This window comes from Amblyomma americanum, chromosome 9 (genome assembly GCF_052857255.1).
Source record: "Amblyomma americanum isolate KBUSLIRL-KWMA chromosome 9, ASM5285725v1, whole genome shotgun sequence".
Classification (NCBI taxonomy): Eukaryota; Metazoa; Arthropoda; class Arachnida; order Ixodida; family Ixodidae; genus Amblyomma; species Amblyomma americanum.
Window position 1 is genome coordinate 60,668,784 of NC_135505.1, and position 20,838 is coordinate 60,689,621.

Sequence of the window (20,838 nt, forward strand, 5' to 3'; positions counted from 1 at the left end):
CACAATGACTGAAGTGACCCTTCCTTTCCTTTCTGAAAAACAAAAGTGCAATACCAGCCTCCTTCTCTACCCAGGCAGTGACATGCAAGGCACCACAGCAGAATGGACATGGGGACAATGCTTGTGAACTTGATTCATTTTAACCTTGAGAAATTCTTGTATGCTGGGCTCGCCAAATGAAAGGTGCTGGTTTTACGGACATAGATTTCTATGAATCTCATGACAACTGAGGTACCGATAATAGAAATCTTGGAGGCAGGTCCAGTACTGAGTGTTCTGCAGCTTGAAACGTTGAAAGAGAAAATTGCACAACACAGCTGCAAGCCCTCAAGATCTTCTGAAAGGCTGCTATGCAGTGCAGGGAGCTATGCAGTGCAGGGAGTAACCCCCCTCACATAATACTCCAGTCGGAGCCCGTGAGGTATTTGAATAAGAAAAAAAGAGGAAGTGGTGCTGTTGCACCTGACTGCCGGAGGCATTGATGCTTTTTCATTAGGCTTCTAGATACTAGGCAATACTCTCCATGGCACTTGATTCAAACATTGTCAGTCAATGACAGACCTGGATGAAAAACGTGTGCACCACAGCATTGCAAAAGGGCACAGTACCAGGCTTATTTTGCAGCAGGAGGCAGACCCACTTGCAAAGATGATGTGGCGGGCTAAAGAGCTGCAGCAGAGGCAGCAGTTTGTCTGCTATTTCGCTCAGTCGAACAAACAGCTTCACGCTTCATCAGCCTGAACAAGGGAGCTCGAAAGGGCACTCACATGGCTGTGACTGCAACGGTTCACTTGAGCATAAGGCCTGGGTTGGCCAAGTGTGTACATAATGTGGAGCCAGGTCACGGTCTGTGCAGACTGCAAGAAAGGTGAAGACTGATGATCACCACTGTGTGGCTATACTCGTACTGTCCAACAGGTGTGTTGGACATCTGTCAGTAATTTGCAGCTTGGTGTAAGCCTAATTGCAGACCAGCAGACAATTGGGTTGTACCTAGTAATAAGCTGGTATTGCCATTGTGTTGATCGTTGATCAATACATTCATGATTGCACAGCTCCATGGGTCCCAAGCCAGGTGCCTGCTACCTCATCTGATACCGGTTGTTGGCTGTTCCTCGAAGTTTACTGTCGGAAATGCAAACTACAAAGCAAACTGCAGCATTCATTAAATGGCTTCGATTCAGAGCTGAACAGCTTGCTTGTGACAGTTTGTGAACTGTGGCAAGCTGTATGATATATGGTCGCTTGTATTTCTGGCAAAATATGGAACCACGTACTGCAAGTGGCGACATTGGTGAAGGGGCACTGCAAAGTTCTGCAAGTGCTTTGGCTCCATGAAAAGTATTCGACTAGTGGCAATGTGCAGCACTACATGGTTGTGGGGTGCCATTATTCCGAAGCAGTGAAGACGTAGCTGCACCACAAGTTTATAAAACAGCTTGTAATTCGCAGGGACATAGCTTGCAGGGAAGTAGAATTCCACACTTTCCGAATTGTTTTTCCCATCCAAGATTTCCAGCTTGCCAACACAGGCTGCCAAGCAAGCCAGCACAATGTTAGTGGATGTAAATAATCCTTGTCATGCGGGGTTGAATGTCCCAAAGCTTCATACGGACTATAGGCGAGGCAACAGTGGACACCTCCAGATTAATTTCAACCACAGCGGTGGCAAGTTCTGTGAAGATTAAATGCAAAAATGCCAGCATGCTCTGTGGTGTCACTGCATGTCAAAAACCCCAGATGATGTCAACAGACTCCAAGGAGAAGATGTAGCTCAGAAGCATAGCAGAAACAGGTCTCACTGTTACTACATTACCCACTTCTACGAGCACTGCAGGTAGTATTCCAGGTCCTACAGCCTGCGGTACTCATAGCAGTCCCCATTCACATGGCCCTTTGTACCGCAGTGATGGCACGTGTAAATGATGTGCCTGGTTAGCATCCTTGAGAAAAAAGCAAGGATACCTGGTCCATACACCTTTTCCGGGCTCCTGACGGGGATCTCGGCCAGCTCCTCCACTTCTTCACCAGTCGACAGATGGTATCCATCACCAGCAAAAAGGTTCCTCTTTGGTGCTTTAGCTGCATTCCGGAAGCGATGCTGAAAATAAAATAGAATTTGTCCAGAAATAGGGCAAATTGAGGCAATACGTGAAACATGGTATGGTATCTAGGGTTAATGTCCCAAACTGACTTGAGCTATGAGGGCTGCTGCAGTAGAGGGTTCCGAATTAACCTAGACCATTTGCAATATCACAGAGCAGCACATGAGTGCCATTTTGTCACCGGGCTCAGTGAGCGCCCTTGGCACTGAGCAACCAGTGCAGTAAAGAGCTACAGTAGAATTTCACCTTTCTGGTACATTTTCAAAGTAAACAACACATGAACAGGCAGAAATAAAGCTGACCACACAAACAAAGCCCTTGCTTAAAACACAATTCGAACACGTGAAACTTCTGGCATATAAAACATGCATCAGATGAAAACCTGAGTACACCAGTCCCATCTGGAACCCACTTCAGTTACACCTAACAAACACACTCGAATCAATTCAAAGCCATGTCGTCCATGTCGTGCATCATGCATACTCTTATTCCATCAGCGTTTCATCTCCGAAGGACAGCCTTGAAAGCCGCTTACTTTGACGCTGCATTGCCAGCCTTTGTTTGCATTTTGCATCGCACCCACATATCTCACCACACTGTGCATCCATTTCAGATAACTTGCCCTGTTGCTCGCACAACGTTTTCAGGATCTTTTTTCCCCCGAGCAATTGTGGACTGCAATGCCCTTCCCGACGAAGTCGCTGCCATCACATGGCCATTTTCATTTCTCGAAGCCTTTACAATGCATTTTTAAAGGGAATGCTTGTACTTCTTTTTTTTTTCTCAAATATATGTAACCCCACCCTTCATGTAATACCTCCAGAGGTGGTCTTTGAGGAAAACAAAGTGAAGTGAAGATAAAATGTCCGAATATATATTCATGGCAGGTCACCAAGCAGACATGCTAGGATAAATATTTTAATGCCTGCATGTGCCCCTTAGCTATGTAAGCTCTCCGTCATGATAGCGAGCATATACTGATATAGTCACCACCTCCTGCTGCAGTCTTCTGATTTTCTTTAGTTTTCTGCTGCTATTTACTTTCATGTTTTTGATAATGAATCTGCAAACCGACATATGCACCCACTGGTACTGCAATGTGCAGCCATGCATCCTTCCTGGCCAGTTTTAACCTTGCTGGCAGGCCTACTGAGTTTTATGACACCAGCCACTCTATCAAAAGTACTACTTGCCGTGAGTGAGACAAGACCCTGCACTCCTCTGAACACTCACTCATCTAAAAGATATCATGATTTTATTTACGTATGTTACCCAGCATTTTATGTGCTGAAAAACCAACCTTAACATTGGCCAACCTTTTGTGATTATGTGGCAGAGTGTGAAGGTAAATAATGACAGCAACAGTGTGCTCTGCCTTTTTTTAAGCTTTGAGCAAACTGCATTCACAAAACACGATGGCTGCAGCACATTTTATTGAATGTAAATGTGAATATAAGTTGGGCAACTGGCACATATCAACCGCATACATAGCTTCTGAAAACTCGTCCTTTTTGTCAGGGCAAAACCTCTTCAGAGAAATCTAAACAATATATACATAATCAATATTCTTCTCATGAATTTGCAATGTGCACAACTGAATAGTGAAAGTAGCTGACCATGTCGCCATGCATTATGTTTTTACTGAGGAGTTCGTGAAGTGAGCACACAGCGTGTGGTATACTGCATGCAAACATTTCTCATGCAGCAAGCAGTTAGTATGCTTGCAAGTAGCTGAGAGAGTACGCCAACAAAGTGGAAACTGCCTATGATGAAGAAGAACTTGCTTTGGGGCTAGTCGGTTCATGATTGAAGTTCTTAAAGGCGCAAAAGACACACACACAGGAAAAAAAGGTGGAACACCATTGGCAGAAAAGAAAAAGCGACAAGAACAAAAAAAAACCCAGAATCTAGAACTACACGTGGCCGTCTAAGAAACCCAGCTCCTGGCGGCAGAGTTTAATCGATGAAGTGCTAATGCACGTGGACCCAGCTTTCTGTATATGATAGGCTTCGATAATCTCTCTTTCAAATCGCTCCCTGCCTCTGCCGATCGCAGCATCGCCATCACGTGCCTACACGCAGCTCTCTCGAAATACTGTGATCATTGTGTGCAGGCCGGCTTCGACAAGCAGCTGCTGAGACTGGGTAGCGCTGGCTACCCGTATCTGATGATAACTGTGATATGTGAATCTCTGCTACAAAGAATCAAGGTCACTTCTAGCGGTGATACGCAAAGCAAGCAGAAAGACAGAGGCCTACGGCGGTAATACCGTACGTGCATAAGACAGCGCACATCAAGAAGGTAGGGGGTCGATATGGTGTAAATGTGTTGTTTTCAGCACCATGCAAGCTTGCAAAAATTTTCTCCATGATGAACAGACGACCCCGAAGATGCGCTATCAAACATCAGATACGGTTCACCGATTGCAAGTCCGAAGTCATATATCGCATACCGGTCAGCTGTGGATCTGCCTACATCGGCCAGACTGGCCGGTGTTTCAATGAGAGCTAGCGAACACAGAAGAACAATTAAAAACAATGACAGGGGCAACCTGCCGGATCACTGTAGGGAATGCAGAGATTGCGGACCGGTGTGGGAACAGGCAACGTTTATCAGCAGAGGCAGGGAGCGATTTGAAAGAGATTATCGAAGCCTATCATATACAGAAAGCTGGGTCCACGTGCATTAGCACTTCATCGATTAAACTCTGCCGCAAGGAGCTGGGTTTCTTAGACAGCCACGTGTAGTTCTAGATTCTGGGGTTTTTTTTGTTCTTGTGGCTTTTTCTTTTCTGCCGATGGTGTTTTGAAATGTGAATTCAAATCATGATTATGTGTTTTCCTGCTTCCGGTTCTAGGTTCCCATTGGACCACGAAAAGCCGCCGAACATCCAATGGATGTCTGGCAACGGATGCTTGAACGTCCGCTGGACATCTGTAGAGGTCCGCAAATGTCCGATGGATGTACATCGGTTGTCCGATGGACGTCCGGCGCAAAGAAAATGGCAGTCCAGTGAGAGTCCCGTGGACGCCAAAATCGGATATTCGGATGTCCGTCAAACATCCGGAAACTGACGTCTTTTTTTTAAACGGCCACAGGACGTCCAGTGGAAAATTTTTGTTTGAGTGAGGGACGTTTAGAGGACGTCAGAACCCGGCCGTCGCATGCAGGACGTCCGAACGCTACCCCCCGGACCAAACTTTCTGACTTGCGGACGTCCACAGGACATTTCTTTTTGATCAAAAGAGGTATATTGATGCAGTCTGTAGTGTTTCAGCAATACTTACAACTGGCCCCTTGATCAAGAAAGCTAATTTCTGTGTGTAAACTTAATGACTCGCATTCCACCGGCTGTCAATTTGTGCATTGTTGAATGCCACTGGCACTCTTCCAGCAGACAGCATGCAGACTCGAAAACATGCCATGCACACATTGCATGTTTCTGCATCTGCCGTCTGCTGGAAGAGTGCCAGCGGCATTCAACAGTGCACAAACTGACAGCCAGAGGAATGTTAGCCATTAAGTGTACACTCTCAGAACTGAGCTTTCTTGACCAAGGGGCCAATAGTAAGTATTGCTGAAACACTACAGACTGCATCAATATGCCTCTTTTGATCAAAAAGAAATGTCCTGTACGTATCATTGACATGCAATGAAGCATGGCACTCTGGAAGATTGTCTTGATCTGAACATACATACACACTGCATCAACATATACTGAGCAGAAATGGACAGTTCATTTCATATACTACAAAATTATTGTCTTAGATGCGATTGCACATGTATCAAGTGTTGAAAGTATTAACATAAAAAATGTATTGAAAAATGCCAAATGATGGGTGAAGAAGCACATACATGCTTTACTAGTACACAGATTTTAGTGAAACAAGTATTAAAAATTGCACTTTATTTCAAAGTATCACAGCGAAGAACACTGCGACTGCAGTTCCAGTTAAACGTAAAGATATTGCTGCTAATGACAAGTAAACTACCATTTAGGAAAAGGCACACATTTTACAGCGCAAGCATGAAAAAATGATGACCATGCAAATACTTGCAAGGCACCATACATAAGAAACGTATGTTCATAAGTATGCTAAATTGGCACCAAAAAAATACAAGAACACAGCTTCCAGGCTTGCTGAAAAGAATTGCCCTCTGAATAGCTCCAAGTGGAACCAAGACAAGATTAGGTGAACTGCCTACCAGTTAACACATAGTACCCATTATATATGATCCGCAAAAAGCAAAAACAGATCTTTTAAGATTATATGACTAGTATCATCAACCAAGTCTGCAATAAAGGCTTTGATATTGAAGGAACACAGGATTAAATGTTAGTAAACTAGATGTGCCTGCAACAAGTTTACTGGTAAACAACAAGCATTAAAACTAAAACTATCTTGAATAAGCATTAAAACTAATGAATTGGTAAGCAACAAGCATTAAAACTAAAACAAACTTGAATAAGCATTAAAAACAAACACCAGAATAAAAAATATGACTAGTATTTCGTTACTCACAGAAACACCACATCTGGTTGAGCAGCTGTGAGAAGTTGACTGGTTGTGCTTAGCACCTAGCACAAACCATGCAGTACAGATATAGTTGGATATTATTGAATATTGTTTGGGAAAAAAAATTGCTCAATTCTCTGCAAGCTTGCCCCTCGCTCATTGTTTCATGCAACAAAGCACAGCATACATAAACCATCACAAATGCCGACACAGTTGGCCATTACAACTTCAAAACAAACACCCCACCGATAATCTCAAACAATGTATCAAGAAACACAACACATGAAACATGACTTGAAAGATCTTACAGCAAAGCATGATGTACATGAACCATAAGCGAACGATCGAGTACTGTGTGGATAACCATTTGAACATCAAAAGGAATCAATCCCCTAAAATGTAAATAAAAAAGCTGCATCAAACAATATATGTGAAATTTAACTTGCAAAGTGCAGAAAAGCATAATCACCAAGCTTTCAGTTCTTTTCACCACTGATGACAGCGCCTGGAGCATTAAAAATGATGGAAGGGTGACATTCTCCACGAGTTCTGTGCACTGCGGTGTCAACAGTAGATTGCAGAAGTCACGTGCACTAAAAAAAAAACCATGAACCTCTTGCTCTTCTGTCATACGTTCCAAGCACACTCAGCTTGTGATGACTCTGCGTTGTATCAGCCGACAGACCAGCGAATGAGTCACTGCCCGTGATTGCAAGTGACTTGCAGAAGTTTCATACACAGACCACAGATGTCTGAGCTCACAAGAAGACACTCTAAGTGGAAGACAGCACTCTAGAGAATTATATAAAGCACTCTTAGGCACCTCCACCTTTGTCATTCATAATGCCCTGTGCATCATCCCTACCAACCAGCAGAACGCGAGTATTTGGCGTCTGTACCTCTTTAGGTTGGCACTAAAAAAGAAAAATGGCAAAAATACAGGGTGTGCCAAGCTTCAGCAAAAAACACAGGTGAATAACAAAGCACGTCAGTTCTTGTGATGGGCAGATACAATACTGTTAAATAAGAGAGCAACGCCTTTACATGACGGTTATGTGCAGCTCCTGTGAAAGATCCGAAGACTTCAGTGGCTGACTGCTGTTACATCTCTTTGCTCTTGCCTAAAAGTAGTACTGGCTACTACGGCTTGCAAAAGGACTGCTACGGCTCACATTTCAATTGCCATTTGCAAAACAAATAAGTAAATAATGTTTTCTTAATGCACAGTTAACATAAATAGTATACTTTTAAGAAAGAAAAAGTACCAGAAAAAGAATGCAACAAAGAAACAACACACCATGTGTAATCCGCCTGCTGTGATGAAGTAACATTTAGCTCTACTGACAGCTCCTGCTTTTTAGCACACGTTTCTTTCCTTTCTTTCACTTCGATCTTATAGCCGCCGCAGTGGCCGTGTGGTTATGGCGCTCGGCTGCCAGCCCGAAAGACGCGGGCTCGATCCCGGCCGCGGCGGTCGAATTTCGATGGAGGCGAAATTCTAGAGGCCCGTGTAATGTGCGATGTCAGTGCACGTTAAAGAACCCCAGGTGGTCGAAATTTCCGGAGCCCTTCACTACGGCGTCTCTCATAGCCTTAGTCGCTTTGGGACGTTAAACCCACATAAACCATAGACCATAAAACTTCGATCTTATTTCTATTCTTCCCATACCCACCAGCCAATGTTCAGCGTCAAGTCTTGAGTGAAGCGGTTATGATGTGGCAAGCATTGTTCTTTTTCTGACCTCCTTATTAATAACCTATCTACCTAGCTGAAACTTGCATGTAGAAAGTGAAATAATGGTCTCAGCATCTAGAATGTGGAAAAGATTATTGCTGGTCTAAATGACCAGACTGAAAGTCAAAAAGAATGCAACAAGCTGAAACTCCTGTTCTTTACATCACGAAGTAGCATTTAACTAATTTATAAACCAGATGCAAACCCAGTGATAACTTCAACAGAAAGAAGTAAATTAGGGCGAAAAGACTGCAAAGATCACTGAAAATAACAGAATCCAGCAAAAGTGGCTTAGTCATAACATAACTACATTACCTTGGTCCTTTGACAGAGGGTAATACATTGACAGTTGACAGCAAAAAGCTGAAATCCTTGCGAAGAACTAAAACATCGGAAGCGTCAGAGAGCACTGCTTTTGGATTTACTCTTTTTTTTCCCTCTACTCTCTTGGGATTCATTTAAAAAATTGGTGGTGGTTTAGCTCTGGTTAAACCTGGAGTTAAGCGATAGCTACAGCTACCCGAGTGGCAGGTCATGTGACCAACCACGTGTCCAGCCACGGCACCGCGACACCGGCAGCTGCTCCGCACCACCTGGCCAACCACGTGACAGCGTGGTGGCGCAGCCACAGGGTGGCAGCGCCGTCACGCCGAAGGCTCAGAAAGCTACCGTAATGTAGCATCACTACAAAACTTGAGCCTCAGTACACCACTCTAGTAAAGTATGGCCACTCACTCCTAATTATTCTCCATGAAATAGTGGTTGCCCACCTCACCTGCTCATTCCCCTACCCCTGCCTTGCCTCACATCCACTGGATTGCCTTAGGCATAAAAAGTGGAATAAACATGCTCACACTTGTGCCCCGTTAATCCGACCACCATTAATATAAACAACTCGAAAAATGGACAATTTTTGTGAGAACCAAACGTTTCCAATGCGGTTATAGCTCGTTAAAATGAAAACGGGGAGGGCGATTACAATTTTTGAGGACTAACACTTATTCCTGGAAGAGAATAAAAGCAACTGAATATAAAGAATTAGCCAAGGCACCAATCATGCCCATGCGTACCCTCAAAGCCAGGTATTCTTGAAGAATGCTTAAGATATATATATGTATATATATATATACTAGCACCTAGCAACTAGCACCGTAATATGTGCCACTGGCTGACGCAGACGAGAAACCACCGCCAACATATCCGCCTGCCGCTGCTGCGAGGCCGTCGAGTCAAGGCTGCGGGTGATTTCGTTTGCTCGAACCACGCTTGAGAGCAGCACGATCTTGGCGTGCAAGTGCGTCAGTCACGTCATTTATTTTGTATTTCGCGGGGTTTCTTTGCAGCTGGGAAAAAAGACACGCGTGAGGGTTTCCCTATCGTAAAATGATAGAAGGGGGTTTCTGAAGGTGCTCAACAATTCTTCAAATGCAATCTGTTGTCTAAAGTCAGTATTTATTAATTTAGATAATTAACCTAATTAAACTATTAATTGCAAAACAAAAAAATGCCTGTGGTGCGCAAGATGGCTGTCACCAATATGCTACTGGTTTCACTCGTCTATTTGTAATGATTGATTTTTTAACCCTTGGCTCTAGTTAGCTGGGACACCCGGTATATATACATATATATATATATACTTTTGACTAAGCATGAACTGTAAACACACTTTTCTTAACAACTTTATAAGCTTCAAAGCTGCCACTGTAAAACTGTAGTGGACCAATAGCTTACTTCTTTTTTGATCACACAAGTCCACTTGTGACATCTTAAAGTATAAGCATGCTGCAATGGCAAGTGGGGCTGGGTTTGATTAGTCACCCAAATTATGGCTGCTAGTGATTATGATGTGCACAAAACACACACCTTCAGATGGGTCAGCAGAAGACGCTGATTTCTTTCGTCTTTGACTTCCGAAAAGCCTCTCAGGCGCGTGTCTCAGCCATGATTTTATTGAATCCTCGATGTTGGCCATACTTCCTTGTGGAAACTCCGCCGCGGCAGCTAAAAATAAAAACCACAAGTTGTTAAAATTTTGTGTTTAAACTCTGTGATAGTATTTCACTACACACTAAAGCATTGCTAGTTACAAATTATGATATTAGCAAAAAAGGTTTCCTTAAGAAAGAATACACGTTATAAAAAAGTTTAGAATGTACAGTTGGCAGCTCAAGCAGTAATGATGCAAGAATTTGTTATCAAAGTAACTCAAACCACTAAACCCACTTATAACAGCACAAGATAGCTCCAATACAACTGCCCTCACACAGCTAAGTTTGATGCTGTACATTTCATATAATTAGGCCCTTTGTTTTAGGAGTAAAACAGTAAAACACGCTGCTGTGCTCGAGGCGGCTGAAGTGAGTGTTTTAAAATTAAAGTGGGGAATTCTGTTCCGTCGTTGAGCACAGGCAGTTTTTTTTATTCTAATTATTTTCTTGAAAGAACTGCAACAACTGTTCTCATCAGCAGCAGCAGGCTTTGTGTATTGCCTTTGCCACCAGGAGCACTCAGTGTTGCTGCGACACTTTACTGTCTTATCTGGGCAGCATAAAATATAAACACCCGTACAAAAAACAAAGCCAGACACACCTTTCGTATGCTTAAAAGATGTTCTCAAACATTTTTGGCTGCATTTTTTTTCATTGCTTTTACTTTTTGACGTTGGACAGCACTGCGATCGCAGGTTCTCGAAGGCCGCGCCTTTGGGCCCGCAAAAGGCCTCGGACGGGCGCCTTCGCCTCAAAGGCCCTTAGCAGCAAAGGCGCAACATTTTTGCCGTATAGCTGCACACCTTATTCCTTTGGATATAAGAGCCGATTCTCAAAGGCCTTTGCAGTGCCCGTGTAACAGGGGCATTAAACTGCTGTGTTAAAGGTGTACAAACTTTTGTTTCATTCTCCTCAGCGATGGCCTTTGGTTTTCAGTTATTCAAAGCCAGTGCGAGTAACAGCTATGACACGATTTTGTTGAAACTTTGGGCTCTAAAGCTTGTTTGCTCTTAGCAACTGTATGTACAGCAGCATGACAGTTCGAACATTTGGCTATAACTTTTGTTGGTCTACTTGTTTGCATGCATGTTAATGAAGCCTAAATGAACTGCTTCACTATACCTGCTACAAAACTATGTAACTTCCCAAATCAACATTGTGGTAATAAGGTATGCCATACAGGATAGCCCAAAATTATTTCAGTCACTTGGGGAGTTTATCAACTAAGCAACTCACCCACCATTATATGTGTGTTAAGCAAGCTGAATGAGATGCGAGGAAGTAAAGGGCAGGTAATCCAACATCCCAATACTCCTTCCCCTAGACACTCACAAACCTTACAAAGAGGAATGAAAACTCTATTCAGGATTCTGCAGGGAAAAGTATCAACGACAACACAATGAATCACAAGACTACATATGAAATGTTTTTCCGGGAGCCTCCACGGCCCTTATCACTCGGGTTTACCTGCATAACTTTCTATTTGGCCAGAAGTTGAACAGAGGTTAACTCAACACCAGTTATTCTATGGCAAGTTCCTCTTATAGCTCTTGCTGCAAGAGGCAAACACTGAACTTGTTTGCAAAAATCCATTTCATGCCCATGTGTCCAGCAGAAAAAAATTTGAAATAAAAGGGGAGAAATGTCTTTTTTCCAAGTTTCATTCTTACAATGTGGAGAGAGGTACAACATTTGTGGCTGCTACAGGCAACCAAAATTAAATTTTCTGCAACTGGTTCTCCACCCCACTGAAGTTTTTAAGCAAGCAGTAGCCTTTGGCTTACCTATAATTGCATTGGACATCTTCAAGGCTGAAAAGTTCAGCTTGTTTTTCCTCCCGACCCAAGAGAACTTTGTTGCCAGCTCATCACTTATTACATATGCCAGCATGCGCTTAGCAGCGACATTTCAATTTTTCCCCCCAAGCTGCACAAGCTCTTGCACCTGCAAAGAAAGCATGCGCTGTTTTTAAGAAATGCATCTCCAGTAAATAAAGAGGAGCAGATCATTTTGCAGAATGTTTAGCTTTTTGGCAAGTGCATGTGCACAAAAGAAAACAAAGCTGCTGAAAAAAGTGTATCACACATAAGAAACAAAACCAATGCTCAAAAGATGTTTAACAGGACACAACATAATTGCCACTAAGCATTAAACATAGTTGAGTTGCATTACTGCTAACACTGTGCACATGCTCTAACACAAGCATATTGCTCTGCAGTTAAGGACTTCTTGCAAATGTTTACTGTATACTATACTGTGGGGTTGCAAATTACACAAAAATTACCACTGGAGACTGTTTGCATACCGTATTTACTTGGTTATAGCACACACCTTTTTACTGGAAAAAAATGTCGCCTAAAAATTGCATGAGTGTTACAATCGAATATGACTATGCCAGTAACACTTCTTTTTCTGACCTTTAAAAATGGATGCGCCTTACAATCGAGAGAGCGTCAGAATCGAGTAAATACGGTATTCTGGTTGGCAATGGCTAGTTTACATAACTTCAGGACAAAATTTTGTCACTTCACTTACAAGCACAAAAATTTTACTCTTAGTGAAGCAACAAATTGTACGTTTCACATGTATACAAATGGTAAAATTTAACGACATTATTTCCAAGCTATTTCGGGCACTCGTTTTGTAGAAAAAAAAGTAGTAAATATTTGCGCCTATGTTTTTGTTAAAAGACCTGCAATGAGGCAAGAATCCACACTGCATCTCCTTTAACATATGAATATACTTGCATTAGTATTGAAAAATGCTTCAAGATGTATTATGAGGCAGTTGACTGAGAGAAGATGCTTAAACAGATTTTTTCCCTACAAAATTTGCCACGTCGAACTGTACACATGTGCATGTAAAAACACAGAGCATCAAGGATGCTTACCAGCGACCAATAAAAACACGCTGAATGTCTGTTTGATAGTTTGGTAGTTTTCAGCATGCAAAAATATGGTAGATAGCTACAAGGGTAGATGTGTGGGCTGTCTACCCTTCTGCTGTCCTGTATGTCCCTTCTGCTTCCGTGTCTTTTGCGCTGTTTAAAAGAAGTATGGTAGATAGGTTCACCATTTTCCATTTGTCAAGACTTGAAGCAAGTGAGACACATTTGTCCAGATATCCTACAAATGGTTAAACTAAGAAATCTGTTCATATTAATTCAAAACAATCATAGATGAAAAGAATAATGCTGGAAAATTCAGCTAGGTTACCTACCCACCGCAGGCGTATTGTGACAAGAACACCAGAAAAGAAAATTTTCTACACAGGTCATTTCTACTTTGCTAAGTAAACTCTGAGGTTCAATGAAAGGGGGAAAATAGATTGTGTATCTAGATGTCTTCCTATATAAGGCACTGTTGCTTGAGGAGCTGCTAATCTAAAGGGATGCACAGTACCAAAAGAGTGATGAACATAAAAATAATTTCTCATAGGCATGCAGTTTGCGCAGTTCTAGCATACATTAAGCTCTTGCTGTGCACAATGGAACTTCCGACAATAACCACACTAAAATGTGACTCCTGTGGTGAATCATTCGTGATGCATGTAACATTTTGCATTTAACAAGAGCATGTGTTAGAGTAGTTGGACAAGCCCTAAAGTCGATGCATTACTGCAATTTTTTTCGACACAGTGCAGCAAAGCCAGGAGGGCTGCTACTGCATGTGCTACTGTCTTTAGCAACTAATCTCTTAAAATTTTCAGAAGCAATGATTTTTTGCTATGAATATACTGCCCATGTGCAAGCCTATCATATGCATCTTGAATATGTGCCCCATGGTACAGCATTCTTTGTCCAAAACGGCACCATTTGAACTTACCCATTAGCCTGCAGTAATAAACTATGTGCCTGACATACGAAAAGAGCAGTTGGCAGCAGCACCCTTGTAATCTTTTTTGTCGGTCTGTGTCGAAAGAGTTCATGCTAATTTGCCTCTTTATATTCTGCATGACCTGATTATATGAACACTCACCAGAAGTGCAAAGTTTTCTTTGTCCAACTTCTCGTTGAACTTGAGCAGGTCATCCCCTGAAGTGAATGGTTCACTGATAAGCAGCAGCTTGGTGATGATTGCTTGGCTTGGAAGCACTTCGCATAGTTTGTTTAGCATATCTCCGTGTTGCTGCTGTGTAAAGCGCAAGATGTTGAGTAGTCGGATAACGTGCTGCTTGAAGTCTAGAAATAGGGAAAGGGAAACAACCAAGAATATATAACTGAAACAAAAGGCATTTGGTACTCTGTAATTTCCTGAATTAAAAATTAGTCTCTGGCAGTTTATGTTTTGTCATGACCACTCTTTTCTTATTAGTAGTTTAAATGAAGAAAGAAATGTTAGGTGCTAGCACCACATAGATTGCAAAAATCACAAGGCAAGTGGCTAAACAGTAATGAAAGGTTGACTGTAATTTACCATCCTAAAACCCTGTAGCATCGGGATTAATATTTTTTGCTTTCAGTCATAATGATTTGCCTGTAATCTACATTACCGAATGACCCAACAGGGGCCTGTAAGGAACAGAAAAAAAATAATAAATATAACTTTGCAACAGCACAACAGGTGGTAAATTAACCCCTTAAAAAAATTTCCGATGAAAGCAGAAACAAATCCGTGAAGCAGCCACATGTACTCTTAGCTACATTCCTTGGTAGACAATGATTACAACAGTTAGGTAAGGCGCGGCCGCGGCAGTTGCATTCCAGTGGAGGCAAAATGCTAGAGGCCCGTGTAGTGTGCAATGTCAGTGCACAATAAAAAACCCCAGGAAGTCAAAATTCTTTAAACCTCAGGAGGTCAAAACCACAGGAGGTCAAAAGCCCTCCACTACAGTGTCTCTCACAGCCCGAGTAGTTTCAGGACTTTAAATCCCTGAAAACCATAAACGAGCTAAGTAAGGCATGTCCTATCAATGACAAAGGAAAGCCGCTGTGTTAACTGGGCACATCTGGTTCACTACCTTACACTAGAGAAGTGGAAGAGGGAGCGAGAGAGTGGAAAATTTTAAGCAAATAGCATCTACGTATCCATGAGCAAGTGTGCATTCGATGTAAAAGCTTACCTTCATCTACTGAGTCCCGCCTGTCACTCAACCGTGCCTCTCCTTCATGCCCTGGAAGTACAAGTCTTAGTCTCTGAGCACTTGCTGTAGCATGGACAAATACTCCAAAAAACAACAGCCAAATATTTCCCAAAGAAACTAAATGCTAATTGAAAACTATTTCTAGTTGCGAAAACTAGCATGCAATAGCATCCTTAAGAAGGCACCTTTTTGGAGAGCTGACAAGCAATAGAGACCCCAAAGCAAAGTTAGTTGAATGCGCTGACAAATAAAAGTGCTTTATTTACGAAAATCTTTAGTTCAGAGTCAGAAAACAAATTTCTGAAGGTTTTTAAGCACTTAACCTCATGAGGTACACTGAACAGAATGCGGAGATAAGTAAATGCAAAGCAAAAAATCTAAATTTACCATCATCAACAGAAGAGTTGCGGGAAGCCCTGAAATCTGCGAGTGCAAGAAAAGCAAGCAGCCAAACCTTTAGACAGAACGCATAAATTTTATATCAAAACATAAAAAATTTCAGGAATATATCACACTTTTTACAGTTAAAGCCAAGGCTGTGCAAAGTGCCATTTTTATGAGTAAATATTACTTTATTTCAACAAAGAACTTAAATTTTTATGTCGTAATCAATTGAACTTCAATTTTAAGGAAATATTTTTAAACCGCACAAAATATACTGATCTAAGCTTTCAGCTTCAGTCATTGCACAGGAATGTGACTATACTACTCTGCCTTGTAGGATAAAGTATAATTTACTGACATATACTGCATCTGTAAATGCGGCGCACTTAACCCCACCACAACATTCAAAAGCAGACTGATAAAAGATTCTGGAACTGTTGCATTTACTGACCTTTATCAAAAAGATCCTGATCGCCAATGCATACAAGCTCCTGGAAATCGCCTGGAAAGCACAAAAGGCAACAGAATATAGCACATTTTCGCCACGCAATGCCAGAAGCTCCTGACAAATTTCATCCGGTTTGCACAACAGTGGTGTCTTGATCAAAATGTGACTTGTGAGTACACAGCATTTATAGTAACTGCCCGTAACAATAAAAATGAGACGAATTAAAATGGTGAATAAATTAGAGCTTCAAAATTCCCAATAATATTGCCCAAATGTAAATGGAATGCAAAACAAGACAATTGAGCATGCGAAAATCATTGTTAATCCTTGGATCAGCTGAGCAGTTTCTTGCAGCTAAAATGTCACTCATTTATAACGCTGCATGCGTGCAAGCATCCATTTACTTGCACACAAAGTGAACATAAATATGCCAAACAATGCTTAGAAAGCTTAATCAGATTATTTTTGATCCTGCCTGGTAGTGCTGTTCCCAGTAAAATGCTAGACAGATGAAGGAAGGAAGACTCGACCTGAAGGTGTAATGTGTTTTTTTTACTTGCATTTCCTATTCCTGCTTACATGGTGGTCTCTGATATTCTCAGGTTTTTCTAGGACACCGGAGGTCATGCAATGCTCGATGGCATCAGTTACTGTTCCCTGTCAATCAATCTTTTTTTTTTCTCCATCTGAAACACTTATAGTTGCCATTGGTGTAACCAATAACATGCAATACTAGGAACTTTTTGCAAGATTTATTGTGTCTGATACTTCACCGTCAGACCATGCCTGCGGAGGCCTTCGAGCTCTATTCTGCAGTGGTTCCGCGTCGCTGCTGAGTACTGAAGTATATTTACGCCTGTCCAGTTTTCTCCTTGACAACTCGTGTACACCTAAAGTCTTCTACATACAACTTGCTACTTTTCAACCAAAATTCCTCACAAATGTTCACTGCAAATGTTCTCCCCACTCCCAAACGTTCACCCCACTCCCCTCTGCAATGCTTCGGCGATTGAGGGTACTGTAAATAAATAAATCCTGCCTTCTATAATGCCACATACAGTGAATTCATTGAAGTAAAGTTCTTCATACACACATTCAGTTCTGAAATTAGGCAATCACGGTGCATGCTCATCACTGACAAATTGTTGCTTCCGCAAAGGAGGCATACCATAATGTGCTCCACATTATTCATGTATTAAAAGATACCACACAAATCGCAATGGGGCAAAAAAATTATCGCTATGCTAGTGGCAAAAATTTTACACATCAATCAGTCTATTTCTGCTAATGAAAGTTACAATTCCACACACAGTGTTTCCTTTTATGCTTCAAATGCCACATCCCTCATTAGCATAACCATTGATTTAGCAAACAGAAGTTCAGTAAAATAAGATACAAGCAAGTTTTGGAATATGTGTGGTCGTTTCATCCCTGGTTTAACACATTGAAGCCTAAAAATAATGTCACTAAGTGTGAGTGCAACATAGCACACATCTGAAAGGAAATGGTAAAAGACGATGGTGAACTTGCTTACTCTCATTCGGTGTGGCACTCTCTGTGGCTCCTTGATTTATGGTACAAGGCACAGAAAAGGGCAGCCCTGAAAAGTATAAAACCAAACTACTGTCTACAATAACATTACAACAGTGTAGCTGCCTAGAATTCTTCAAGAGACAACAAACAATAACCTTGAGGAAAATCATGGGGCACCGATGGCACATTTTCCCTGTACGGCACTTTTGTCGTAGGCGTGTCGGATACCTCATCTTCAGACCACGCCTGTGGAGGCCTCCGAGTTCTCTTCTGCGGTGGTTCACCGTCGCTGCTAAGCTCAGAAGTATATTGACTTTTGTCCAGTTTTCTCCTTGCTAACTCGTATGCACCTGGAAGAAATTTTTAGCCATATATTAGCGCAAGGTGTCCCCAGCAAAAGGAAACTGTGTCAACTGCACTTACCAAACAGCCCTTTAACGGCAATGTCAAACCGCTTCCATGATGAGTCTGGTGGTGCTGCTTTGCGAACAAGCGAAACGATGCGGTCGCCCTTCGCATGATCTGGCCACGCGCACTGCCTGTCGTCTATCCAAGATGAAGGCACCACCTCCACTTGCTCATGGTGCAAGAATTCGACAATGGCATATGCCATCTAAACAATGATAAAAAAGAAGAGATCAATCTTGCACAAGTCAGAAGAAACAGCAGCTTTAACTGCTAAAACATGCACTAACCGAAATCTGTGTACGAGAAGTTAGCAATAATGTTGGTGGAATTTTGTGGCAGGTCAGTTGGCAGTATGTAGTTCTGGCAATACTAAAAACTTGTCACCCATTGGTAGCTTCACCATTTTTTGCAGCCTATGCAGGCGCCATATCTTTGGTGGTGAGAGGGATGATGCAACACAGACGCCAATCCTGGAGGAACCGAAGGGCACAGAGTGCAAGTCCTCCCTAACTAAGAATTCAGAACCAATAATGCAAAGCTCATTCGAGCGTTTCAGGTGCACTATGTTTTTGGCTACAATGACATGGCCATCTTGCAGAAAACAGCTGTCTGTCATTCAGAGCAATTCTGAAGTTTTCAAATTACACAGTTTTATACTCAGGAGGGCAGCAGTCTGGCAGCAGCAGACCTTCCGAGTGTGGATGGAGTGGCAAAGGTTTCTTGCTCAACGGCTCGCAGCTGTTTGCCTTCAGACCTGCCTCAGTCATCCTATTCCACAACTGCTCCAGTGGCTTTCCATGTTTGTGAAGGCGCTTCTTAATGGCTTGCATGTTGTTCTCGAATGGAAATGCGCTGAAGGAGTCCACCTCACCATGTCTTTCAACATCAGAGGACTGATGTATTAAACAATGTACATTGAAGGAAACATGTTCTTCTCCATACAGATTACGAAAATCTGAAACAAAACACCTCAGAAGTTCAGCAGCATATGCAGCATGCTGATGACATAGAAGCTTGTTAGCGAGGATGGAAAGGGAAGCATGAAGAAAGAGAAAATGCTGGTACAGGTGATCAGACAAACAGAACTTCAGAATGACTGGACTGGTGTAAAAGAGAAAAAGCCTGAATTCAGAAGCCTTCCAACGGTCTATGTCATCAAGCCCTCGTGATTTGCGAGGAAATTCACGAGGTATGAAGCTACGCAACAGAGAGCTCTTTTCATTGAAATTTTGACGATGAAGTGGCCCAAAGCGTACACTTAATGGTCCCGAAACCCACAATGAAAGAAGCTTTTTCATGACACCAAGCAGCACAAGGTGCATATAGTCCAAGGGTAAATCATCGACACAGTTGATTGGGAGGTCCAAAAGAATTGAAATTCCCTTGTGATGCTCAATGTCGTGCTGTGCTCTGAAACTCGAGTCTGTACGCAGTGGGCAGTCCATGTCCAGAAATACAACTCTGCCGTGTAAATACGACCCTTCCACTGTGCATTTCGGACAACTGCTGTAGCCACCATGCCCTTTTGTCGCCATTATGAAAGCTCGCGCGGGAGCATCACAAATGATGGCTCTCACAATCACATGCAGAACTTTGCCGTTGAAAATGAGGCCTTCAGAGAGCAGAGTCCGTAGCTCGGAAACAAATGGTCTCAGAAACTCATTTGAAGAGTCTGGCTTTGACTTCCCTGCAAACGCACCAACAAGAAATGGTGTTTCATCCCCACAGTCATGAGAAAGGCACTGAATGGGCCAGAGCTGCATCTTTGAACTTTTTGACAGTGGAAGACCATCTATATTAAAAGACAACGGAATCAGAGCAGGCGGATTTTCTACTAGACGGAGCAAACGGAGCAGCCCGTCTGCAAGGCCGAAATGGCAATAGTGTCCTGGTGCTAATGGTGTGACCGGGCATTGTTCTTGTGGTTTCCGTGGAGTACGCAGAAGTGTGCGACCATCCATTGGTAGATCCGACATACCAGACTGACTCCTTAAAATCTTCAGCAAAACTGTCAGCGCACGCCTTTTGATTCCGTGCTCAACTGCCCACTCGCGCAGAGAATCTCGGAAATCACTTTGTAGGTCATCTGCCTCGCACTGCTGTGTCTGCACAGTTGCTGCTCTACAGTCGCTACTCTCGGCACAAAGTCCAGTTTCTATGCCCAGCGTGGGCTCATAGAAGTGTGCACGATGGGGACTTGCACTCAAGGCAGCCGAGCTAGCCGAGTTACTATCACAAGCACCAACACTGACACCAGAAGCTTCGATGGAATGTTCAGCAGCCACCACAGCAGGCCCGTTCATCAGCTCACGAGGGCGCTCATCTTTCAGCGAGTGTTTACTTGTGTGACCAAGCAGTGCCAATGACTTTTGCGCCTCCCGAGAGGCTTTTTCACATACGCGTGCATCGCCTCGCTGTTGCATAGCCATAACTGTACCGACTGTATACAGAAATGTGACTTGCTGAAAAAAAAACTATGACAGCACGCGCCATAACAGTACGTCCGGTTTCACATGTACAACGAACCTAAATCGGCTGAAGATTGTAACCAAGGAGAGCAACCCAAAACTATAAACGAACGTCAGTCGGCTAAAGGAAAGAAAAAAGGAAACCAACTCACGTTTCTTGCCTTTTTTC

At 42.6% G+C, this 20,838-nt stretch overlaps 1 pseudogene; it reads right to left on the reverse strand.

Annotated features, from left to right (window-relative positions):
• Positions 1-1,852: 1,852 nt before the first annotated feature.
• On the reverse strand, positions 1,853-20,177 carry LOC144103371 (uncharacterized; annotated as a pseudogene).
• Between the last annotated feature and the right edge of the window lie 661 nt (positions 20,178-20,838).